The 26,865-nt window shown below is 38.4% G+C and overlaps 1 long non-coding RNA gene across 2 annotated transcripts in view; it reads right to left on the bottom strand.

The window, feature by feature from the left end:
- LOC142361458 (uncharacterized) overlaps positions 1 to 26,865 on the bottom strand; it is a 68,879-nt gene that overhangs the window by 26,108 nt on the left and 15,906 nt on the right. The window contains exons 3-4 of one of the 2 annotated variants that reach the window (XR_012764085.1): positions 25,811 to 25,896; positions 22,236 to 24,368 (exon numbers count right to left, since the gene is read on the bottom strand). The exons of the other annotated variant lie outside the window; for it this stretch is intronic. This is a non-coding gene — a long non-coding RNA (uncharacterized LOC142361458). Of the gene's footprint in view, positions 1 to 22,235; positions 24,369 to 25,810; positions 25,897 to 26,865 lie in introns of those variants that run through there. 2 annotated transcript variants of the gene reach the window in all.

Here is a 26,865-nt window from a genome sequence, read left to right as displayed (position 1 = left end):
AGGCTCCACGTATTCTACATTTGCTGTATTTCTTCTTGGGTCAGAGCTAAGAGTCCTCTCTATCCCAGAGTGATAGGGAGTCAAAATATTGCTCCTAGATGTTCTAGCAGTGAAGCAAACTAAATTAACGCCCACACATGTAGAATTTAACCTTGAAGAAGCAATGTAAACTACGTCTTGTTTTCACTACAATTATTGACCTGAAAACGTGAGACTCTTGAGAAGACCTACTTCGAAACCATGGAGGATCCTTCTGTTTGGGACATACGGTCTGTAATGCTAAAGGTTATAGTGATAATTAAAATGAAATGTTAAGCTTAATTACATAATTGATAAACAGACTGACATGCTGCTGTGCTGCTATGGAATTCATAACACAGTCTGCAAGAAAAGAGGAAAAAAAATCTGTTTTTTGTAATCTTAAGACTATAATATGGTGTTTTATAATTGATCTTAATTAAATTCATAGTTGCTGTTAATTTCATTTAATAGATTACTTCTTGAGTTGTTATTTTTATCAATTTATATTTTGTATTAATTTGTTGCACTATTGATACTCATAAGACAAAGTGAGAAAACAAATGGCTAAATATCTCCTGATTATTTTGAATTGTATTATTTACATACATCTATGTACATGTGTATTCATAGGTGTGTGTTTATATATGTATGTAAATAGTACCACGTATATTAGCTACTTGAAATCTTTGTTATTCCTATAAGCCTGCAGATGACAGCAATTATTTAGCAAGAGGTCAAGAATTTCACTCTGCATTAGTAGGAGACTGGAAACGTGTGGTGCCAAGGGCAAGTTACCACTATGTGATTTACATAGAAAAGGTGCAATTGAATTGAGAATTTCTGTCAAGATGATCTGCCCTAACTGCAAAAGAAGTATCCTTCTACATCCTCAATCCATTCCTGCATCCCCTGCCATCTCACAGTCATAACTGGCATAGCAAGTCAATGTTCCCCTACGTTGTTTGTTTTCAGTCTTCCATAACAAAAACAAAAGAGAACTTGTGCATTATATGAAACTGTTACTGAAAAATGAGTCATTATCTGTCATACATCAGAAAAAAAATTTAAGACTGATTATGGCGCATCCTAGCTACAGCATTTGGAATCTTGCCATTTGCAAATTTTGTTTTCAGTTAACTTTCTTGAAAACAAGTAAAAACACACTAGTTTTGTTCAGATACTGACTGGTTCCTATCCATTTTCTTCAGGATCTTAGCAGTGTTGTTTACGTACCCTGCAGCATGATTAACATTCGTTCTTTAGGTTCCACAAACTTTCTGCCACAACATGAACATACCCTCAGGCAAAAGAACAAACAAAAAAAAACCCTAAAATAAACAAAAATAAGCAACCTCTTGCTAAAAAGAGAAATGTTAGCTATACAAGTTAAACAAAATCCTGCTATATACAGCTCTCTAAACTGCAGGTCTGCAGGACGCCGTCTTCACAAAGGCATCGACAGCAGGCTCTCTCAAAGCAATGGGGCAAAGGGAAGGACCTCCATTTCCAAAATGTAGGCTGAGCCACAGAGCATTTAGCATTGAGCAGCTGCTTAATTTGAAGCAGGCAAGTAGTCCAAATGACTGTAAGCTCTGTGTGTCTGAGTCTGCCTGCTTACAGCCTTGCCTGCCTGCAGATAGCGAAACCTTCTCCAAACATGGAAGCCATTTTCATGGAGGATAATCTAGGTAACCAGGTGTGTCTTCACCTGCGGTAACAAATGCCTAATAAATTCCTAATGAAGACAGCCAATTTGCAGCTTTCACACATTAGTAATTTGCCACAGCAGATTGTGCAGCAAAGGTGCATCTTGATCTCCAAATTCATGTTGAAATTATGAACTGATTTATCTTCATTAGGACTTCACACTGGTAATCTTAGTTATCATATGCTAGCTAAACTGAGTAATGAACACCTTGATTTTTTGAAGAAAACAAGAGGTATGAGATAGCTCATCTGTTTACCTGAGGTCCAAATTAGGACTCATCCGAAAACAAAGAAGTCTACTAATGATTACATTGAGAATAGTCTGATGATCTTCATCATTTTAGTGTTACAAAAGAAGGACGTTTCTCAAACTGTTAGGATGCAAGTAACTCATAATGACCCCGGAGGGGGGGGGGGCCTCGTGTGGGGATAGATATTGGTCCTATGTCAAGGACCATTCTTGGCAAAATCTGCTAATTAAACTGAGTCGTGTAGAGTTTTTCAAATACAGTAATTTTTCTCCTGGCAAGAAACCTGCAGGTTTAGCTCCTTTTAAAAATCTAAGCCAGGGTTCTGGTGATTTGCCTGATTCTCCAGATGAAACATTTACATGCAATGTTCCTCGAATTCTGTTTGTTTGGGGATTTTCTTGTTTTCATTGAAGATCATTTCCTGCTTTATTACTTTAGAAAATGGTAATTTAAGAGGGATTTGGTTTTGTTGTTGTTTTTGCTTTACTCTATTTGTACGTCCAGAGTTACAGACCCATGCTGAAGTAAAAGCCTAGTTAAGACAAGATTCTTCAGTTTTGCCTTCAGGTAAAAGAGATTAGGTCAGCAGTATGCCTTCAGGTCTCTCATTTTTTTATATATCTATTTACCTGGTAGAAAAACTAAAGTTCCTTGTCACTGCATGAATTCTGCTTGTAGTAATTAGTCTGAAGTAAAAGCTTACTTAATGATGAAAGCCAGTCTAAGGTTTTTATAATTATATTTTTTGGAGTGGTGGTTGCATGGAGTTGGTAGGAGTATGAAGTCTGATGCCTGCTCTGGTAGTAGTCTGGAATTATTACTGTTTAGTAAATACTGACTAGTTCCCTTTTCCCTGCCAAGTGAATCTGACATAGAATCAAGTTAACTTCTGTGTTGCTTTCAGATGAATTTTTTCTCAGATCGTGTCTCTAGGTGTATTTTGACTAAATGTTTAAAGCAGCTCTGTACTTTATCCTACAGTACCACACCTTTACCTTGGCTCCCACACAGAGGAATTGTTATTGTAATTGTCACAGAGGAATCCTACACTGTAGGAATTCAGTAAAACATAAAAACTCATACGCAATGGTTATTAAATAGACTTCTTGCATAGAAGTTTAATTAACTAGTTTAACTGCAAAGTTCATCCGGTAATTTCCAGTACATAAATACATGGGTTTTATTCATACTCCTTATTAATCACATGAAGAACTAACTTTTTGACACTTTTCTTCTTTGAAACTTGTTACTCAAAGAGGCTGACTGACCGCTTGCAAGTAACAGAGAACCAAATTCGGAAAAATTTGTTGAAAATGCCAATGTAACCGAATCAGTTTGAATAAAGTGATTACTGAAATGTACTAATGCAGAAATTAATTTTATTTACAAGAATAAATATAAACAACTAATGAGTAGACAATCTCAATAAATAATGAACCAGAACTGAAGTACAGAAAACTCTGAGACCATGGATTCAGAGTATTGTTAGCATATAAGTATCCTGATTCTAGAAGACAAAGGAAATAGCTAAGGAAAAGCAAACACAGGCCAAGAACAGATTGTATTTTCTCTAATATTTTCCTGGTCTCAACTATTTTCAATGTGTAGAATTTCTTGAAGCTGATGTAGTTTATCTGTGTAATACCTTCTCCCAAGTACCTGCATCACATTTCTAAGTATCTTTACAGTTGTCTGCTTGAGCCCACGTTAAATTTTTAATATAAAACAACCTTTGGCAAAAAGTTCAAAAGGTATACAATCCCACTGCATGATCAACCACCTCCTTCTGTTTCAAGCTAGAATCATACCAGCTTTATTCATTAGACTCTAGTTCTTGTCCTGTAAGAGACAGTGAAGAAGTCCCTCCAGCCTCTCCACCACTATCTCTAGACAGTTATGATTCTGTAGAGCTTTACCATAGAATCACAGAATCACAGAATGGTAGGGGTTGGAAGGGACCTCTGTGGGTCATCTAGTCCAACCCTCCTGCCGAAGCAGGCTGCACAGGACCTTGTCCAGGCGGGTCTTGAATATCTGCAGAGAAGGAGACTCCACAACCTCCCTGGGCAGCCTATCCAGTCATCCCTCTTTCAGTCGACAATCATTCAGTTTAATTATTTCTCATGCTGAACCCATTCTATATCTTTGATCATCTTTGTTGTTCTTCGAATATTTATGATGTCTTTTGCAGGCCTATATTCTGCTGCAGTGACATGAGAAATAACACAAGTATTCTAGGAGAAGATGAAGCACATATTTACAAAGTCCATAAATATTTATTCAGCATTTGCGCTTTCTTCCTTTTGTAATTATTCTTAGCATTCCTTTTTGTCCAACGCTGAATGCTAAGCCGATGTTTTGACAGAACTATTTATCATAGTACCAGTTCACTAGTGTCCTGGTTTCAGCCAGCATAGAGTTAATTTTCCTCTCAGTAGCTGCTGTGTTTTGGATTTAGTACCAGAAAAATGTTGACAACACTGATGTTTTCAGCTGTTGCTATGAAATCCAGGACTTTTTTCCCAGTTTCTCATATTCAGCTAATGAGCAGGGGTGCAGGAGCTGGGAGGGAGGACAGCCAGACAGATAGCCAAGCTGGCCAATGGAAATATTCCATACCTTAGACGTCGTGCTCAGTTTATTAATGGGGATTGGCCAAAGGGGCAGGAATCTTTTCTTTCTCATTTATGTGAGTTCAAATCCTCTCTTTTCCAAGAGTTCAAACTTTTCCAGAAGTTCAGTCTTTTTTGGGAGTTTTGTGAAATTCACAAAATCCGCAAGTTTGGGATTTGGTGATTGCACTTGGGGACTGACGGCAGTTCGGTCATTGGGTGGGGAGAAAAATTGTATTGTATATAGTTTGCTTTGATTATTCACTATTAGCATTATTAGCAGTAGTATTAGTAGTATTATTTCCTTTGTTGTCTTATTAAATTTTCTTTATCTCAACCAACAAGTTTCTCTTTTCATGTATTTCTCCTCCTTTTCCCACTGGGGCAGAAGGGGAGGGGTGAGTGAGCCACTGTCGGGTGCTAATTGCAAGCTGCTGGGTTAAACTGCTACAGTCTGTGAACAGGTAATGGCAAAGTTGCAGACTGCCAGTTCACCTGTGAAGTTAGGACTGGTTTTCCTCATGTGCATCATGTTGTATATACTTACAATGAATGTCAACTGCCCCTTCATTCTGTAGTCACTTAGGCTTCTAAGTGACTCTAGTAAATGATATAATTTGAAAACTGTCTCACCCACTGACAATATCGTTTTCTAAGTCATTTACAAATATACAGATGAGCACAGCTACAATGGAACTACAGTTGTAACCTCCTTCTCTTGTGAGAAAAACATATGTATTCTTTTTTGGTTATCTTTTAGTCAGCGATTTATCAGTGGGACCTTCCCTCTTGTTCCACAGCTACTCAGTTACCTTAAAAGCCTTCAGACAAATACAGGTAAACTATCAGCCAGATCACCTTTAGCTACATGTTTGCTGATTCCCTTGAAGATCTTCAAGAGGTTTGCAATGCAGGACTTCCCTTTAGTGAGCTATACTGAATCTTCCCAAAGGATTGTGTTTATCCAGGTTTCTACCCTCAACTAATTTAATACACACTAAGATTCTGATCCCATAGGTAATTAAATATTTAAGTGTTTTTCTTACCTGAGTCACCTATTCTACAGCATGAGGCTATTTACATGAGTTAAGTGACACGTATGTTACATCTTTTTCAAGAACATCCTGTGCTCTAATATGAACAGGGCATCTGATTCTTTCTCCTCTATACAAAATATAGAGGTATAAATGCACTCCCAAAACCTAAGTTAGCACCAGTGTATTATACCGTAATGGTGCTGCACTACAATGAGTCATTTCTGGTAATTAGGCTTCTGTTAGAGGAAGAACTGTGAAGCAGCTTTCATATGAAAAAGATGCTTACTCTGGAGGACTGGAGGTAGAGTGTCTGGTATTTGGCGAGAGAAGTTTTCAATATCGTTTGGTCTCACTCTAAATTCACGTAGTACAGAAAGCCAACAGCTGGGAAACATTGTGTCAGTTGGGCTATTTAGTCTAAGACTATAGACATACAACAAAATAAAATTAAAAATGCAACACAAAATTAAAGCAATGTTAACAAACTGCATCAAAAGAACTGTAAGCCATTTGCAGCCTAATTTCTTCTCGGCAATTTTGCAGAGAAGTGGAGGTCATTGGACCAGCATTCCTCCTACAGCTCAGAACTCACAGAAAAATTAAAGAAGTAGGGGATTTAAAAGCTCTGTTTCAATTGCCATGGAAGCAAAAATTCTCAAAGCTCTTAACAGCCTATAATTATGTGTAATGGTTATGAACATGCCTTAATTCTGATAAAGTCTTCAGAGTAATTACAGTCTACCAACTTTTACATATAGAAAAAAAGCAGTAGTGCAAGTTTGTGATACAGCAGAGGTAAGAGGCAAGAAATTACGTATTTGGAAATATCAAAAAAGATGCAGTCAGGATGAAGCAGGAGACAAGAACAGGAGACTGTAGAAAAGACTGTCACAGATATTGATTTGGAATGGAAAAAATTAATAGTCATTAGCAGGATCTTACAAGACACAGGCACAGAAATAGGTTGATAGTTGGACTCAATAATCTTGAAAGTCTCCTCCAGTCTAAACCATTCTGTGATTCCATGAAATAGAAATCTTGTCCCATCCTGACAATTCTTGCCAGCTCGAAGTGTCCTAGAGAGTATCACAACATTTGAGAGTCAGAGATCGTGTCCAAAGTAGCATTCTATCTCAGACCAAAAGCACCCTGGTGAAATAAGGCCCCCAGCTGTCTCCAGTTACTACACACTGGTTTGAGTTGCAGGGCAGTCTCAGACTGCGTGAATTGATTTTCCTTTGGATCAGTTTGAGACATAGTTCAGGACTTCACCTAATGCACTTCTACCTATTACACTTCAGCCGGTAACAGACATTCAGTTCACGCAAGCCTAGAGCTAAGCTGAAGTAACCTCTCCCCACTGCAAACACGTATTTTGTGGGTGTCCTCAGTAACTTGCTACTAGCTATGGTAGACATAGCCAGAATAAGAGAAACGTCAATAACTCACACAGAGGAAAAGTGGGTGCATGCTATATTGTACAAGTACTATGTTTTGTTCAGCCTTCAGCATAACATCTTGCAAAATTATAAAATTAATTAATTACACATCCATATGCAGAGTTGAACTGAGTTTATATGTATGATAATACCCAAAATGCATGGATGAAATTTAATCTGATTAAACCTGCACCCAGAATAGAACTATGCTGATCAGGAAAAGTAGTTCAGTATGTACAGCAAATCTTAGTTTTCCACATTTTAATGATCAAGACTGATACTGAGCCTGAAGTCAAGTTTTTCTCAGTTCAACTTTTGAGTCAGGTGCCAGGGTCCCACCTCTTTGCTGTTACACTTACAACAGATGGCAGTTCCAAGCTAAGTCCCTTGAGCACCATTTAAGAAGATCAAGTCTTTACCTCTTTGTCACTCATGTTAAACCGAAAAACCACAATACCTTAATACGAATGCTGAGTATTAAGGCAGCCAGCACACACAAAAGAATCTGATTGTGTGATTCAAGAAGCCCTTGCAGGCCTGTAAATATGCTAGAAGAGTACACATATCAGTCACCATTATCAAGCTTGGCCAGAAACATTGTCTCTTTGCAGGAGACAGGCTCAAAATTGGACCCAAGCATCTCGTAAATGAATGTCAAGACCAAAATAAACATATCCACAAAGGTTTATAATTCAGTTACAGCTAAAAAAAGCCCTGCAATTTATCTTAATCTTACACATTTTAACAGGTCTGTTCTAAGCATTATTCCACTTGTTCACGAACAGATGTTCAGCATAGACTACTTGGTGAAAGCATATTTTCTCTTTCAGACAAAAAAAAGACTGATATTGGCAAGTCTGTTTACATGAGGAATCATCTAGACTATGTAACTCTTGAGGCAGCTTCAAGATAGATAACATCTAGCTTTTGGAATAAGGGCAATAAGGAAATTATTTCATAAAAGCAACAGTGAAACATATGGAATTATTATAGACTTCCACATAATAAGCGGGGACATGATAATTACTGCGTCAATCAGGCTGGAACATGATCAGAAACAAGAAAGGGAAAGCAAAGATCCAAGCAGAAAATACTAATGTTATTCATGTGAAGGATGAAAGATGGTAAATACAAAAGGAATCTAGACAGAAGACAGCAAAGATGAAGACTTCAGGAGTAGTGAAAATGAAAATTCTATAGTACAAGAAGCTCTACAAAAGATCCTGCGGATAATTACACTCACGACAGAGGGCACCCAAGGGAAGACAGCTCTGCTGAGACAACAGGCTAATTTGGCAGTGGTCAGCGAAACATGATGGAGCTCTGCAGCAACTAGATACAGTGCTCTGTTATGTGTGACTGCAGTGCTCACTGTCCAATAAATGGACATAAATTCATAGCTTTAACTCTCCTATTGTCTGACTTTCCAATCATCACTTCACTTTTCATGCACTCTGTACTTTTCTAGATTAATATCCCTGGCCCAGTCATCACGCAATTGGACATGTGAAGATAGCTTAGGAACTTCTTCACTTCAGGTAAAGCTAGCGCTCACTGAAACAGAATGAAATTTTATAGAAAATGAGAAGAAAAACCTGGCTGCCATGTTTGCCAGTAAAAACACACAACTCTTCAGTAGCAGAAACTGGGACAGATGAAATGGACTACTGTACAGGATGTTAAAAACATTGATCTACGTTACGAACTTCAGCTCTTGCACTGAGTACAAATTAGGTGAACATGTACAAGGACGCACACATAAAAATCCTTCAATGTAAACCTAACAGAAAACTGAGGCCAGGTTGTAGGGTAGATTACCAGAGGAGCGCAAATTGCCTGGGCATGTGGAAAATACTATTTTACTGCAACACAGATTTTAGGTAGCAGATGACTATGTATTTCACTGTTTCCTCAGTTCTAGTAAGGCTTCCAAAGCACAAGATAATGTACTGGGCAGACAACATGTTGATTAGGTAGGTATAGCTCAACAAGCAAATCAAATTATTGCTATATCAGAAGTAGAGGACAATTAATCAAAAATATGTTATGAAGAAATCTCTAATTAAACAACTCTATAAAGCAGTTTGGTTTTTCAACATGAGCAACTCTGGTGAGTAGCTTTTGAGGAGAAGCTTAGCAAGCTGTTCCGCGTTTTGGTAAGTCCATTTTCTGCTCAACAAGTGAACACATTGCACCATTGTTGAAAAGCGTATTTAAAAGACAAAGGATTCTTACGAGTTACAAAATAACTATAACTCAGTTTTAAATGGATACATTTTTTAAGTCATAGGGAATGAAATATATTCATTCCAGGTGTGGATAACCATAATTCCCAAAAAAATATGTTCAGATGCAAAACCAATTCTTCCTGAGATAAATACACAACATAAACATTTTTGAAGCAGAAGACTGCATCACTAACAAACATTTATTGCTTTCCTGAAAATCTGTTCACAAGTAGAACATGAAGAATGATTTTTTTATGTGATACGCACTGCTATGATTCCCAAGCCTCAGTAAAATTACATGAGAGTAGAACATTCAAACTTATAAAGAGGATACTATGTCAAAAGAAGCAGCAAATGGTTGATACCATACAATGCAAAGACCTGCATGACAATCTTCAGCAGGTATTCACAACCAGACTGAGATCAAATGAGTTAAGTGTTAAAAATCTCTAACCTACACATGTATAATCAGCAGGTTGTCAGAAGTATGCCTCAGGCCTAACAATGAGAACTTTATTTGTCTGAGATATTTTTAATTGGAAATGCAGAGATCATGTATTGTGATACTATCTTTTAAAATTAGTCATGTATAATCATCAGAAAACTTCCATTTGGGAGAGGTCTCATACATGGAGCAGGAACTGGCTCAAAGTCTGCAAGACTGGCACTTCAGTACAAGTCATTGTCAACCAAAATCTGCTTAGAAGAGCTGTCTGGAATGTTACATTCCTGGTCTCACTGCATGTCTGGTGGTGCAACAGTTAGGCAGAGAAATCAGAAAGTAAGGAAACCAGTGGATCGCATCCTATTGCCCATGAAGCTGAATTACAAAACGTAGTAGTAGACAGACTAAGGTGCCGGCCATGACAGCTGGAATGAGAGTAGATGTAAATCAAAAGCAACCCACAGTAATACTGGTGCAAAGATAGGCTCTAAGGTGGCTTTAGAATTAAGACCTCTTCCTATGTATGACTGCCACTTAGCATCAGAAAACTGACAAATTTGTTGTGCTTTCCCTTTAAAATTACTTCTGACAATGAAAGCACAGTGGTGTAAATACAATAAGCATTATGGTACTGTTACAGTCTCTTGGCTGTGTTTGGCACTGCTTATGTATATTATAGTTTACAATGGGTTTGGTTTTATTTTGTGAAAACAGCTTTTCATGGGATAAAATACGACTTTCACATAGCTTCATTATAACAGGTCTCATAATAGGGAGAAAGAAGATAGTTTTACTTTATTCCTTTCATGTTTTGCTTTTACCCTAAAAGGGGAGAAGGGAAGAGGCATAAACACTGTTTCATATCTCCAGAAATAAGCTGCTTCCTTGGTCTTACTGAGATCTGAAAATTTTCCATGCCAATAGAAGAATTTTCTTTCTAGCACTGAAAGAATGTTTGTGATTTGTGTGCCTAATGTAATAATTTATTTTAACTGAGTACACCTCTCTGAAATAGGTTTAATTTTGCCATCTCAGATAAAATTGTAACATTAGCTGGATTTTTCATTGAAATATATTCAATACAGAAATAACACAGATCTTTAAAGAGCTGTGATATTCTTCTTTTCCTAACATAGAAATATATATGATTTTCTGTCAGTAGACTAAAGAAAGTGGAGTGTGAATATTTATGCTATATTTTCATATTTTCATGTTGTCACAGTTGTCTTAGACTAAACAAAACTGTTCTATTTTAAGGTAAGAAACTTTGTATATTTATTTTAAAGAATGAACAAAGCTTTTAGAATGTTTGCTTTTAAGGAGTCTAAGGGAAGAGAGAAATAATAAATATAAATAATAAAACATAAATATATCTGTTGTCTAAATAAAAAACAAATTAGAAGAATAGTCTGGCTATATATTTATTTAAACACTCATACATAGCAAAGATGTTAACTATTTAAAATAATAAATGTCCCCTTCATTTTATTGTCCAACATATTGGTTTATTTCATTTCCATTTGCATATATTATTCATAAGGAATAAGGGCGTACTACTTATGTATCTACATTTTGCCTGCAATGACACAAATTTAATAAATCATAACATCAGAGATAAATACATTTTTAACCACTGAAGTGAACTGAAGGGCTGTACTTTGAAGTACCAATGTCAAACTTCACCTTGGCTTTGGTGAGGCTCAAAAAAATGGATTCAGAAAAGCTAGTATGGGCCATGGTGCAAGATGACCAACAGAAAAAAAATTAAACAGTTATCTCTTATTTAGTATTACATTTTTTGTAATTTAAATATTTCATGTGAACATATTTTAGTTTCTGGCAGCACATTTTATGTACGTGTGTGATTTGAAAGAGCCCTAAGCTAAATCACACTAGAAATCTGCATGACAGTACTACTGACAAAGGAAAAGGGATTGAGTGCATTACAATTTCGAAATATTTCTGAATATTGAATTTTCTACTATTTCTTCCCCTTACAAGGATTACTTCCACCTTGCACCTGTTGGAACACAGCTGATTAATGAGAGCTAGAAGCATCAGAAAAGGTTAATTCTAAATATTATCAGGTATGCTTAGAACATAATTGGCATATATCAAAAAACTCAAGTTATCATAAAATCCAAAGTCTGTTTCAACTTTATTTAAAACCATCGCTATCAGTGTGTACCCCCTTCTTTTCTGCTCTAGTTCCCTCACCTTTTTCTCAGTCTGACAGGTTTCAAACCCACATCCCCCATCCTCCTACGCTTTTTTCAAGTAAGGCAACTTTCCACACCTGTTATTGAAATTATGCTACAGAAGAGATATAAGTGAAGATTCATGGCACCAGGGACAGAAGCATTTCCCTAGGAGTGAATGTTCTACATTAAATACTCTTAAGATAAAACTTTATATACAGAGCTTTGAAGCAGAGACTAGAATCCAGGAGACCCTGCTTTGGCAGGGGGGTTGGACTAGATGACCCACAGAGGTCCCTTCCAACCCCGAACATTCTGTGATTCTGTGATTCTGTGATTCTGTGATTCTACCCATTTACGTTAGAGCCCAAATCAGTAAGTATAACCACTCACGAAACACTTGCTGACTTTCTCTAGTGACTTCAGATATTATCTCCATTTTTTGACCTCACATGTCTGAAGAGGGGCTCAACAAAAGTGTCATGCCTCCTTCTTATAAGAAAAAGAACAATGTTCAGGCATTTTCTTTCTTGTGTAGATAAGGCTGAAGTTAGGATAGCTCATTTATGCCATAAGTACTAGGTTTTTCTCCTAAAAACATAAAACCAATAAAAGTTCAATTGTTGTATATTATGGCTTTTATTGGCCAGATTATCCACAATTTTAGGTTCAAGCACGAAGTGTGTTGATTTGTTCCGTATTCAGTTGGTGTCAACTCTATAATCTGTATTAACAGGAAATGGTAAACAGGGATCAACACGTCTCTTCCTCAGTGGTGTTTGTGTTACCTTGGGAGGACCGTGAGAGTTGAAATATCTAGTAAATTATTTCTGATGGATCGAGAGTATGTAAACTAAATGGGAAGTTTATTATGACGTATATTACATCTAACTCTGTTCGTTCATGGTGCAAAATTTTGTCAGACACAGCATCACCCAGGAAAATAAATCTTGTCTAATAATGAATGACTGCAAACGCTAAGAACAATTACTTTCTATCAAATAACCTAGGCAATTTTATTACTGTTCATAGCTTTTATCTCTGCCTTTCAAATGTTTTCTATCCTCATATCACGTATCAAAATATTTGCCTGCAAGTTCATCTCCCTGTTTTAATTTCATACTAGTTTATATCTTCTTGTATATTCTGTAGATGTTTAGATCATCCTCCTGTATTTTCTTCATCATCATCATTAGCACAAGGCTAGGTTAGTTACAGATCAGCATACACATATGAAAATGGTATAAATTCAGACACTATGACTGCAAATAATCTCGTAACAAGGTGAGAAGTAATATGTTCTCCAAAGATTTCAATTTACAAGTAAATATCATGCAAGAGTAGTTCCATTGAATTGAATAGAAACTTCTTAGCTACTTAGCTTTCAGTATGTCTAAATGTTTGCAAGATCTGATCTTTAGAAGACTAATGACTTTGTGTACTAACAGCATATTAAGAATATCCCTTGGGTTTGTTCCTGAGGCAAAAAAGGTTGTCACCTGCTATGATTACTTGACAAACCAGTCACAATTTTCCAGTTTATAAATTAGACTGATTTCAAAGTTATGTGAGATCTGGAGATAAAAGAAGCATGAAGACCTACATTCCTCTAATATTGTCATAGCACTCTGGGCATGTGTAATAGGTATTTTACAAGAGTTTAACATATGAACAAAACTTTCACTTCAGAAGTTACTGTTCCACGTCAATTTTAAATGTTATAACCCCATGAAAATTGTTTAACCATAAGGACTTAAGCCAAATTCTGCTTAAAGTATAAACCTGGAATCTCTTTATTGAAGTCAATGGATATCTTCCAGAATTAAATCACTGCAAATAAGCAAAGAGTTTGGCTCCACATCTTCGGCCACAGACATGTTAAGGAGAAGAGCAGGATATTCTGCAGAGTATTCTTATATACTTTTCCTTTGGAAGGAAATATTTATGGCTGTTATGCTGTCAGCTGGGAAAAGAATTTTCATTTATTCTTTCCCTTGCAAAATTAGGCCGATAGCTTTGCTGCACAGGATGAACACAAGACTGAGTCATGGTTACAGTATGCTGGGTGTGGCTGCAAAAGAAAGAAATATTCTTTACCTTGACAATATTTGTTGTTACTGAAGGGGGGGGATGTGCAAATATGGGTGATTTTATCAGCAAACGGGTGTGTTCCCAGCAAATTAGCTGGGTATGCCAGCTGAGTAGAGTTGTCTATGAACATTTGGAACCAGAATAGTAGTGGCAAAGACAAAAAACGAACCATCCGGTAAGGAATCACAGGAAATCTTGAAGCTATAGAAAATCCCTTAGAACATACATTAAGTTTGAAAGTCCCTAAAACATCCCAGGGAGGGATGTGGTTTTCACAACAAGTATTTTTCCAGGTTCCTGACAGCCAGGCTGCTGGGCGCAAGGACGGGTAGATCACACACTTAACAGTTACCTTATTTGCCCACCTATAACTTCTAGGCCACCAACTAAAATTCAGTTACGTGGATTAAACACATGTCTCTATAGCATATGTGAAAGCTTACAGCAGAGCTTTTTCGCTCTTGCCTCTGATCTGTGACAGCCCGCTGCTTTTCCTTCCTGGCACCTGCTGGCCCCTGTTTTCATGCAGCCTGCCGCTTCCACCTCAACCTCCCTGCTCCCCTACTTCCAGTGCCCGCTGCCCCTGCAACTGCAGGCATTCTTCTGTCAGTATCTACCCGCCCCTTTCCCCTTGCAGAAGTTACCAGAAAGCAGGGGTCGTCTGAGGACTTGTTCTCAAAGATCAGAACTTTAAAAAGGCATGGATTACTGAACACAATTATTTACTCATTAAAATAGCACCCTGTGCTTGTGCAGCTGAGGAAGAGTTGTCCTCGCTGTCTTCCTCCCCCAGCGTCCGTCAGGGCTGGGCCTGTCCCACTTCCCCAGCCCCGGTCTGGGGCAGGGCCTGGTGGCCAGGAGGAGGCCTGCTGCTCAGCCCCCAGGCCCAGCCCGCAGGCAGGCCCGCTGCCACGGCGGCAACTGCTCACAGAATCACAGAATCACAGCATGTTCAGGGTTGGAAGGGACCTCTGTGGGTCATTGAGTCCAACCCCCCTGCCAAAGCAGGGTCACCCGGGCCCTGTGACAGGCACCGGCCCGAAGCGGCTCCCGAGGCCCTGCCATGGCCCCCCCGCAGACATCTGCGGCCACCTCTCCCCACAGCCTCTGGCAGGACGGGGCTGTGCTCGGTGCCCTGTGGGATCCACTGCCATTAGAACTTACTGGATACACACGCAGGGGTGAGGCACCCCCAAAGAGGGGATCGCAGTGAACTGAAGAGCCACTCGCACTCAGCCCCGCCGCCACAGGGGCTGGTGAGGGGTGATGGAGTCCGGACGACATACAAACACTGCCCCATGTTGGGAAAGCAGTGTCGGACACGGATCGACAGACTCCAGAGGCACACAGAAGCAGCAGGACAGCCAGGAAAAGTGGCTCCTACCTTGAAAACTAATTATTTTTCAAAGCAGTATCAGCGTTAGGCCCGTTCCTTATGCTTCCCACAACATCCAGTGGCTGGTGCCTGCTGGTGATGTGGGACCTGCTTTGCACAGTCTCAGAGAAGTCCTAGCAGCAAGGAATCCACCCGGTGCTGACTACTTAGGCTTCCAGGGTTTTTTGGTCTACATATTGCTACTGATCTCTCTAACCTACCCTAAACGAAAAATTACTGATATTCAGATACCAAGAATACTAAGATACTAAGAGATGTTTGACATATCTTGTGCCTGTATCTGAACAGTACGTTCTGCATCAGTCTGTTTGAAATAGAAAACTGCGAAGCAGCCCTCTAAACATTGTTGCAGGCCTGAAAACAGCTTTTTCTTTGCTTCAGGGCTTAACAGATGGCAAGTTTGCTGAGATGATACACAGAGCTCAAGGCAGATGCCAGATTTACAGCTTGTTCTTCCAGATCTCAGGGAAGAACAGGAAGCTCTTAAAAGCTTGTCTCTCTAACATTTCCCTTATTAGCACACTTGTTCTATATTTGTTTTGCACTCACCTCTGCCCATAAACACCTTTCAGCACGACTCCTAGCAATAAATCACCTTGTGAATCAGGATAGTTTGGATGGAATTTAAAGTGGAGGCTGCCATTTACCAACTTAAACGAAGATAATTTTCAGCTCTCCGAGTGAATGTGTCCCAGAGAAGTGTCTATAGGCCAAAATTCAGACTCGATGCTTTTTAGATGAAGTTATGTAATTTAGTTCCCTTATGAAGCTTCTCACTTCTCACATGAGGAAGTGTAAGGGCACATATGAGGGGAGACTCAGGCTAACATGACTTCAAGTCTCTCTCATTTCCTTTAGGATCTTGCATTCAACAAACACTGCCAGGTCATATGAAATCCCTCAAAGCTCTTCCCAGAGGACTCTGGCCACACTGCATCAGATTTGCAAATTTTCAGTTCTCTTCCTACTCTTTCTTACACTTACAAGTTCTTTTTCATGACACACACACACAAGAAAAAGATAAAATATTGTGCACCAGTCAACACTGATGCAATGAAAAATTTCTTCTGGAGCCCAAAAATGGATTGTTAGGAGCCCAGTTCACACTCTACTTCTGTGGCAGTCAGGAATATAAGACAGCAAGCACTAAAATATGTGCTGGGTATTTCACCTACCATTGATGAAGGGAACAGGAGTTATTCTGCACAAGTTGCTCCTTCTGCTTAAGATTCTGTTTCCCTCAGATTCGACCTGATTTCCCTTCTGCCCTGAATATCCCTTCTTGTCCCATTTTAAAAGCAAAATTGTTTTTTCATTGTTAAAGCAGTACATTTTCTAAAACACCACCTCCATTAAGGTCTGTGAAAAAACTTTTTGTACTTTCTTGATATATGATAAATGTTGAATGTACTGCAGTTAATTGGAAGTAGCTTTGGATAAGCATCTGCATTTAAAAAAAAAGCATATAAAAATTTTAAACACACAGTAATAAACTGAACTTTTTTAAAGCATATATGGTTTCAAGGAAATGTACAACCCTGAAGTAAAGAGTGGAGAGACTTACATGACTTGAGACTGTTCCCTGGTTTATGCTGGATAATGCTAGCTGGTCTGCAGCAGAGAAAAGAGAAACATTACTTACATGCTGTCAACGTCCCATCTTTGCTCCATTTATCTTTGCAGAGGATCAAGCACTACACAGAAGTCACAGCATAGCACCGGGATTACATGAGGTGTCATCCTGGCAGCAGGAGAATTGGTGGCTTCTTGTCTTAGGGAAATGGTCTTCCTTCCACCCAGTAAATTTACATCCGTGCCTGTGTGCACTAGAAAATCCAAATCCTCGCCGGAGATGTACACTGTTTTTCAACTTACTGCTCAGCAAACACTCACTCGGTGAAGACTAAGCAATTTGAATTGATTTTTACCTACCATCTTTCCTTTGCTTCCTTTCTTCTGCTCTCCCACTCTGGATCCTAGTTTCTGTGAGCACAAGGTTTAGTCAGGTGACAAAGCATGACCAAAAATGTTTAAAGTTCTGTGGTTTTCCATTTCAAAAGATTACAGGTAACTTCTCTTTTGCCATGGAGTTTAATTTTTCATTTTCAAAATATTTATAGAACACTATTAAAACAACTATCAACTTGACTAATGAGTTGTCAGAAGAAAGCAGGACAACAGACAATAATTTCAAAGCACTCCTTTTAATTTTTAATTTGATGTCCCATGGAAATAAAACTTAATGTGGATACTTTGTCAGTGTATTTTTTTCTTACTATTTGGTTTCTCCTAATAGCTCTTTAACAGTGTGGCAGATTTTAAATAAATCTCGTAGAAGGGCAGAGGTGGTTTCTATGAAAATAGATGGCCAGGAAGAAAATCCAGACCAAGAATTTTTTCAAACTTTGAGAAAAGATGCAGAGTAGGTTCGTACGTCATTAAACATGAACAAATCCACATGGAAGAGAAATCTTATAAATATGCCTGCCATAGAAAAAGTTGCTGTCATTTTTAGAGAAGTAAACAAGTCATATACGAGGCACACTTTTCTAGCAAAACAGGCTAGTCCTTGTGATTATTGATCTATCTGGACCAAGAAACCACAATATTTTTAAAAGAAAGTAAAAATATCTACCACTTTTTTTGTGAAAACAGGCTTTTTGAAAACAGACTATTCCTTGCTGAGCAAATGAAGAATTATTACTTGCTGTGACTCTAAAAATTATGTTGATGCTGGTAAGAACCTAAATTTATTTTCCTTCTTTAACCATTGGTTTATGTCCAACATAATGTTTGCTGGATTAATTCACTGGATTGTAAATAATCTAGGGCAAAGAAACAATTTAAATTTTGGAAAGTCCTATTCACTTTTGAGTTACAAAACAGTTATTGAGACTTCGGTTGTATGCTAATTGAGGAAAAGCCAGGAAGGCTTTAACCTTTATTTTCTTCCACAAAAGCATTTTATTGGCTTTTATCTAACTATAGTGTTCTTAAAAGATCTTATCTTAGTCTTTTTTGTGCCAAACGTTTGCTCCTATACCTCTGTTCCCTATGCAAGTGAAGATATCTTAGACAAAGTCTGAAATAGCTGCATTTATTTTTCCTTAGTACAGTGCTGTCAGCAGAGCAGAGGCTTTACCTGCAAGGAAAACATTACAGGATATGACAGTACATCTCCTATTAGACCACTACATAAAAAACATGTGCTTTTAAGTTCATAACCCCTAATGTTCTTCTGCAATATAACTTGGGCAGGGCTCAAAGTCTCACATTAGTGACAGCCAAAAGTAAATAATCTATTAGAAGTGAAGTAATTTTCAAAGACTACTTTCTCTTTGTGTCATAACAAAGCTTGATGGTAGCTGTTATAGCTGCCACCTCACAGAATCCCTGCTGGCAAAAATAATTGCTGTTTTAAAAAACTGTGCTTATTAACTATAAATATCAATGAAGCCATGGGAAGATTCCCCTGGGTTCCAGTGAACTTTGGGTCACGTCTCCACAGATTAATGGGCTTTAAGACTAGAAGGGACTGTTAAGATCATTTGTTATAATTGGTAGCAGATCAGCAAGTAAATGCTGCATGCACCATGCTCTTGAATTGGAATATATCACAGTACAGAAGAATTCAGCTTCTATCCGAAGTTAAAATCTAGGAGGTAATTTTAGTTTAAAAATTACCAGTTAAATTTTGGGAGTTTAATGGAACATGTGCTGGGAATACATGCTGGGCAGAGAGCCTGGAAGAGAATCTTTGTACCTAGACCCTTGCTAATAAAAGAAACACAACATCAGACTCATTCGGTAAACCACATTTACAGGGAAAAAAGGTGGTGCTGGAGAAGTACTGCTGCAGGGCTAGGCTTTCTGTTTCTTTTGGGCTATCTATCCTCACTCCGAGATGCAAATCCCTTTGCTTCAAGTGCAGGTGTACAGTGGTCATCCTTGCAGGATGTCTGTGACTGCTTGAAGAACACTTTATTAATAGATAGCAATATTCTTTTAACATCCAGTACAAAATTTTCCAGGGTCAGCCTATATCTATTTGTTCTTGTGCCAACATTGTTCTTTAACTTAAACAGATCTGTTCCCTTGTGGTGTTTATCCCTGAGGAGAGCAATCTTATCCCCTCTCAGCCTTCCTTTTGCAAAGTTAAACAAGTTACACCCTTCCACCTCATTAGTCAGGTTCTCCATTCCTCCTGTCACCCTAGTAGCCTTCTCTGCAAATGCACTAGCTTCAGTTCATTATTTGCATGTCTGCGACTGGAGTTTTGACTGTCTCAGATGACTGCACACCAAAGCCTAGCACCATCCACCCGCTCCCTCACTCCTGGAATTCTCCTGGTGGAGAATTTTTCAAAGGTGCATTTGCCTTTTTTCATGGCTTCATCCCATTAGAAACTTACAGCCACGCTGCGATCATCAATAATGCCTTGTATTCCTCCTCCTTAACTACCTCCAACTAAGAAGATGCAAACTTACAACAAATCTTTTTGTTATCAGACCCCATATCACATACTCATAACCCTTGATCAAACTCCATGTAGATGACATTCTGGACCAGATTTCTTCTGGGCAGATCAAACAGTAGCAAGAGACATGCATGCACGGGTAAAAACAGTTAAAGATAAAACTGTGGAATGAAATTGCTAAATCTTCTCATTTAACCACAACAGGCTTAAGCATAGTGCTTGCTCATACAATAATAAGCCTTTAGAGAGAGAGAAAAAAAAAAACAAACTTAGCAGCATCCGAGTGCAGAGAAATATAAACAAATATTGTAAATCAGTTCACAGTGGCTAGATTCTATTTTCTGGTAAAATGCTTTGGTAGGCTATATGTTAAACATCAAAATACCGAAAATGGTGAACTTGTTAAATATTGTGAATGCTTTCATACCTTAGAAATAGGGAAAGGATTAAAAGAAATATATTTTTATTTCCCAAAATCTGAACATATGTATAGCAAGCACCAGCCTGTGTAGAGAAGGCTGTTGAGATTCAAGTTGTGAAAAATGATTTCAAAATTTTCTGACTATCTCCTACCCCTTAAGTGAACGCCCTTAGCAGTGGAAGGTGCTCTCAACCTATCCTGGCAAACAATAGTAATTAAACCACTGCAGTGAAATGGGAATCAAGGTGCCTCATTTCTGTAGTGAATATCCCAATGACCAAATAGAGTCACTCTTCTCCTTCCTGCTTTTTGTGTTTCATACTTTCTCTCCTGGAGTTTCCACAAGATGAACAGTAGTAGGATTGGTTAAGACAGCCATTCAGCACGCAGGTAGTCAGGATGCTCTTTCAGGAGGTAAAGAACGTGATTTCAAAATCTCTCAGACAGAAAAGAACACCAGCCCTGAGTCTGTGTCTGAGCACCCTAGCCACCTGGCAAAAGGAAACATGATCTCTCGCTGTTTTCCTGAATAGACTCCTTCCTTTCTCTTTTCTGACAAAATCTGGAAAGCATTCCTTTTGAACAAAGTGTTCTGCTAAGAAGTGGAGGAGGAAAGTAAGGATCAAGTTCATTTCAGTACAGTAAGCAACAAAATGTATTTTGATTCAACAGAAATCATTGTTTTCTTGGACTTTTCTGATTCAGCAGCCATAACAGAGAACTTATTTTTGCTTCCTTTTCCATATCTTAGTCACCACAGCTTCTTGCAGCTGCATATTTTGACACTTTGACAGAAACTTCAAGGTCTGCCCAATGGCCAAGGAATGACTCTCTCACTTGGAAGTGCTGTCTGAGGCATGGGGACGCATAACTGTTTTTAAAAGGGGAGCTCCAAGCTTGAGTCTGAACTAAGTTTTCCCTTACTTTTTAGGTCCTTATGTGTGTAACCAGGAAAGAACGATACTGCAGTGCCTAGTAAACTGCTCTTTGCTGCCACCATGGAATACTGGCCTTTTGATCTGATTCTGGATGGAACTTTTTTATTATGCTATTGCATATTATGGAGTTATACCTCAAGCACTGCCTCCAGCTCTTTCAAAAACTGCAGCTGATCAGCTAGAATTTCCACAACAGCAGCAATTTAAAAAAAGAAGACCCTGTTTCCTGTGCACTCATGCAAATTTAAGGGCAAAATACTGCCACGTAAGGATGTCTTTTGACAGTTTATACTACCTGAAGTTTGCACTTTGGTCTCCCAGATCAAATCCTGATTCTTTTCTTCAGTTTCTTCACATCACTGAAGAAACATTCTGCATTTACATCAACCACACCTTCTGTGTTCACCATGGCTTTTTGTTCAAAGCCTTTTTGTTCAGACCTGCAACATCAATATGTCTGGCTTCTTTAATATGCAGCCCTTCAGTCCCTGTGGCTATGGTCTGGGATGCCTTCAACCCAAAACATATCTTCTAGCATCAGATATCCCCCAAAGAAACACACTCCTAACTTTCTCCAAGAGGGCTGCTGCTTTCTTCTTTGAAATGCTCGTTATGAACATTTTCCCAAGCAGCAAGAACTGTGTTTTCAATATTAGACAGTTTAGTTCCTGTTATTTTCTGTGCAGTTCTGCAAGGTCCTGGAGGTTATCTGTCCTTTGTCCTAGCTTAGAGAATGTGCTTTGGTAAGCAAGTAGATTTGGCTAGAGATGTAAAGCTGAAGTCAGTGCAGACTTTTTTTAAGAACATGGAGTATATATGATTTTTAAGTTCTTATCCATTGCATATTAAATCTGAATTCTCAACAAAGTAATGCCAGCCAGTCAAAGGAGTAACAGAATTTGTATTAACAGAAAGTTTAAATTCTGTAAAACAATACGTTTCACAAGATTAACTTTTTCAGACCAAATCGTTCCTTTGATTTGTATAAGAACAGTGTAAGCATGAAGAAGAGTTTTCAATTACACAATTCAGCAGTGATTTTGTCATTGTTTTTTTAATGATAATTTGGTTTATCTCAGATTTCTATTCCCTGAAACATTTTTATAATTGTGGTTGTTATTTTCATTTTCATGATTAGAGGATGGTGCCTGAATTTTCTTTGACTTGACAGCCTGCAATTACATGATGCCTTGCATACAATCATGTATACAATTGTGTCAAAACCAGAAAAAGAGCTACTAGGTTAAAAGAGTTAGAGGAAGACATCTTTTTAGGCCCTTGTCATGGTCCCATCCACAGGATTAAAAAGCAGATGCATATGTTGCTCAATCTACAACAAGAAAAAGTTCAATATGGATTTTGTAGTAAAATTTAAGGACTAATACCATCTGTTGCAGATACTGTCTTGGACACACACAGATTTCAGTGATGTCTGTCAGATTGTTTTTTACTTTTTTCCCCATTGCTTTGCTGCTTCCTGATGAAAGACAGGAAGTAGCAACTGATGCATCAGTGTTTTGGCTCCTGAATGCTCAGAAATGCCAGTTTGCTAGAAGAGCAAATAATATGACTCTTTCTGGGTTTTAAAGCAACTCCATCCACCTGGAAAACAGGTCTACATAGATTTTAGGAAACATCTCATTTCTCATGCTAAAAGTTATCATTTTGCATTGTCTATGAAGTTTTATTGTCACATTCCAGAACCTCAGCAGAGGCTTCTTAGGACCACTCATTCATGACATTGTGCTTTTTCATAGACACTGTTGGGAGCACGTTGTTCTTCATCCATTACAAATGCACCATCTAGTAAACTGTTCTTTTAGGTTCTGTTCTCCTTACGATATTTTTTTATTTATTTGATCCAAGAGGCAGTACCATCCTACAGACAGTTGTTGGTGTGGTAGGTGGTCAGTTGTACTCTGCCAGCATCATCTCTGTACAGTAGCGCTCTTCTCATAGGACTAGTGAGCCTGGCAACTGCCCTTTGTAACAAAGGAGACTATGGGGAACCTGTCACTGGAGGCAGCAGCAGCAACACAGCACCTAATGTCTCTGCTATTGCCAAGCTGAAAGCATAACTGTGGTCAGAATCCACACACGTTCCATGGCCAAGTTCATGGCTCCGGGGTGTTTGCAATGATATATTTCCTGCCTCTGAAAAGACTTGCTAAAGTCTGTTGAGCCATGCTGCTGGAATGAGGTGATGAAATCACTAGAAGCAACAGTAAGCGTTACATTCAGATTGCTAGTAGACACAGTGCTTGCCTCCTTTTCTCCTGAAGTAACCTTCTGTGATTGTTTATAATTTGTTTTATCATGCCTAACGTCCCCACCCTTTTGGGATCACAGCCAAAACATCCGCACAGCTGGCAAATGGCCATTGTGCCATTCAATAGTGTTGGGTTCAAAAGCTGACAGAATTTAACAATTACAAGTGGAGATGGTCTTTACCAAGTAATATGTCACTTGATCTCCTACTGAGGAACTCCTCTGGCTAGATGCATGCAAGAAAAAAAAAAAAATGCGCTTGCCAGAATTGAAAGTAGACCATGTTACAGAATTAATTGGTAATCTCTAGGAAATGGCCAGCAACTGTTCAGATTTTGGAGAAGTTATCTCAGGTGATCCGAGACTGATCAGAGATGCTCTTCTTCTTCCACATCACATTCTCAAAGTGACAGGCTGTGCCTCGAGGTCAGAGTTCGGCTTAGGCTAATTCATATTCTCTGATTCTTGGGATTCATGTTGCAAAACTTCCGTATTAGCTGTTCCACTCAGCAAGCTTCCAGAAGTAGAGGGCTTCTTTCTGTTGCTCCTTCTGAAGTACTGCTCAGAGGAATGCTGCCTGTGAACAGCCTGTACGGTTGTTCCTAGAACCATAAGCACAGCCTGGGACTTTGGGAACTGTGAGGTTGCCAGATCAAGCAGCAGTATTGGATTATCAGAGATAGTTCCCTTTCTTGCTTGAGACTAGGAAAATTAGTAACTCCCAGTTCTCTTTTTCATCATTCAAAAAGTATACTTATGTATACAATCAGCCTACTCTTCTAGAGAATCCTCTTCAGTGACTGCTGCTTCTGCTTCTCTTCCTCTGGGCAGTTCCTTCCCTGCACAGTTTCAAAAGGATAAACTTACAACTACAATAAAGGGCAGACTTCGAGTGTTATCTCAGTTTGCTACAGTGAACCACATGTATCATCAGTGCGACAGACACATGCAATAACATGTGACAGAAGTAGAACTTCCTGAAATCAGATCAAAATGAAATACTAAAGCCACAATGGTACCAAACAGGCAACGCATTTTTCAGTTAGCTCAGTTATGCTACTGGGAATTTTTCTGAAGCCAATACAAATTATGTGGCTTTAGCTTACCAGTATTTTCAGTGGAAAAACACCATTCACGAAAAATTTGGACCAACTTTAGTGAAAACTTCTTGCAAAGCGCAGAACAGATTCATAAAAACTCATAAATCTGATCTTCAGGGCATTCTCTGACTGCCTGGAAAATCTACTCTCCGTTCAGGGGTGTTACAATAGTATTAGCATTTAGGAACAAAGATCCTGCTGAAGACATACAAGTGAATATTCACTGGATTGTACTTATGCTGTAAAGAATCTATATAGCAACTATTGGCTTATAGTCACCACAGCTAAACTAAATTGTTGGACTAGATGACCCATAGAGGTCCCTTCCGACCCCTACCATTCTGTGATTCTGTGATTCTGTAAATGCTAGTAAAGGATCCATTAAGTAAAGTGAAATGAATAACAGACTCTCCTGTGCCAGAGGCAACGTTTTTTTTCAATCTTGCAAACACAATTATAATATCTTCTTGGAGTCATCCTGAGGTAATAATTCATGTCATACTCTGTAGCTGTAAACATCCTGGTATGGGAGACAAAATATTTAAATTATTTTTGATTTATCACCTTATATTATTCCATGGCTAGGATGCCTTTAGCATGACTTGCTCAGAGGTGAGAGAGTACTAGGCTTAATCTAAAATTACTTCGCAATGGATTGAGAACTAATCATCTGTGTGATCTCAAACATTTCACGCTGCCATGAACTCATTAGCTCCTTGTCTCCACCTATGAATATGTAGGACATATATACACATGCATATGCTCTGTCACCTCAGTATAATTCTTGAATCTCAGAATTGTTAAGACTATGAACAGGATATGGCAGTCTTTATGCCACTGAGAAACTCATCTACTTGCAGGAAATCTCCACTTGTTGTATTAGGGCAAACTTGTGCCTCAGCGTTATGTTCATGGTTACGTTTTCACTGCTGCGTCAGAAAATCTGGGTTTCTTGAATGCCCTATGTCATATCTGTCAATGGGTACCTAAGATTCCTTAAAGCATCTAAAATGAAGTGGATGCCTATATTTAAGCAGCAGAAACCTTCCCATTATTGTCTCTAAACTGAAGTAGAGGGTATGTTACAGAGTGGAGTGTGGGTCAAAGATTTGACTTAACCTTTGAGAGATAATTGTTTTGATGCTTTCTGTCCAGAATTCTTAAGGAACAGAAGATCATACCAGAATAGCCACTGTTCAAAAGTCAGGATATTTGCCATCCTTATTAGTGCATGTAAACAAAACCCATGACGTACTTTCTGTTGTCTCTGAAATAAAGGAAAAAGGCAGTCAGAAGGGGTAAGTCTGCATTTTTGTTGACTATCCTTTACTTGCCAGTGACTCTACTAAAGACAATCTATAAACATACAAACTAAACTCATACAATATGAACATGAAGTTGACATTTTCTGACGTTTTTGGATAGTCTAGTTTCTTAAACATCTGGGCATAAGACACCAATCTATTCTTCTTTGAAAATGTGGAAGAAACAGAGGTTTAGTTGCAACTTCCCTTTCACAAGATACTCCATCTGTATTTCACCTTTATAATTTACAAAATAGTGGTTACCACATACTGTGTGTTTATTTTCTTTTCTCATTTTCTCTCTCTTTCTCTCTAGTTCTGGTTTTCCTATTCTACATTAATTCTGATTCCATGTGTCTTTTGTAATTACAGCACTGAAACTTCAGTTGGATTCTGTGACCAAAAAATGCTGTTTGATTCTAGAAAAATAAACAGAGAGAACAGTTGTCTCAAAGTAGGCTGATACTCAGCTGTGTTTACTTACCTCATTTTAAACCCTTTTTAAACACTAGTCACAACTAGTTAATGTCACGATAACTGACTTCTCCTGCTGATACAACTTCTACGTTAAATGAACAACAACAAACCCAAATAAGCATTCAAACGGCTCACGTCTTTCTACTTTACTTCTGCATCTATCCCTCTTATTTCATTCTGCGCTTTTCCCGAAGACTGTTTTAGCAATATCTAGATGCAGTAATTAATTCCCAGTTATGACAAGATGGATTTTCTCATTGGAGTTGATTATTTCAGGATTTGTTTTATTCCCCACAGGGTGAGAAAGAAGCCTTTGCAAAGATATATTTAGTTTAGAGTTTAAATGAATCATGTCGGTATATATTTTAACTTAAAAGTTTAAAAAAAAATAACAACAAAAACACCTCATACAAGCCTGGCCATTTCTGCAGCTACATAAAATGATCATTTAGTTT

This window comes from Opisthocomus hoazin, chromosome 5, assembly GCF_030867145.1.
Source record: "Opisthocomus hoazin isolate bOpiHoa1 chromosome 5, bOpiHoa1.hap1, whole genome shotgun sequence".
Classification (NCBI taxonomy): domain Eukaryota; kingdom Metazoa; phylum Chordata; class Aves; order Opisthocomiformes; family Opisthocomidae; genus Opisthocomus; species Opisthocomus hoazin.
Note: the sequence above shows the minus strand (reverse complement) of the source record. Positions and strands in the feature narration are given on the sequence as shown.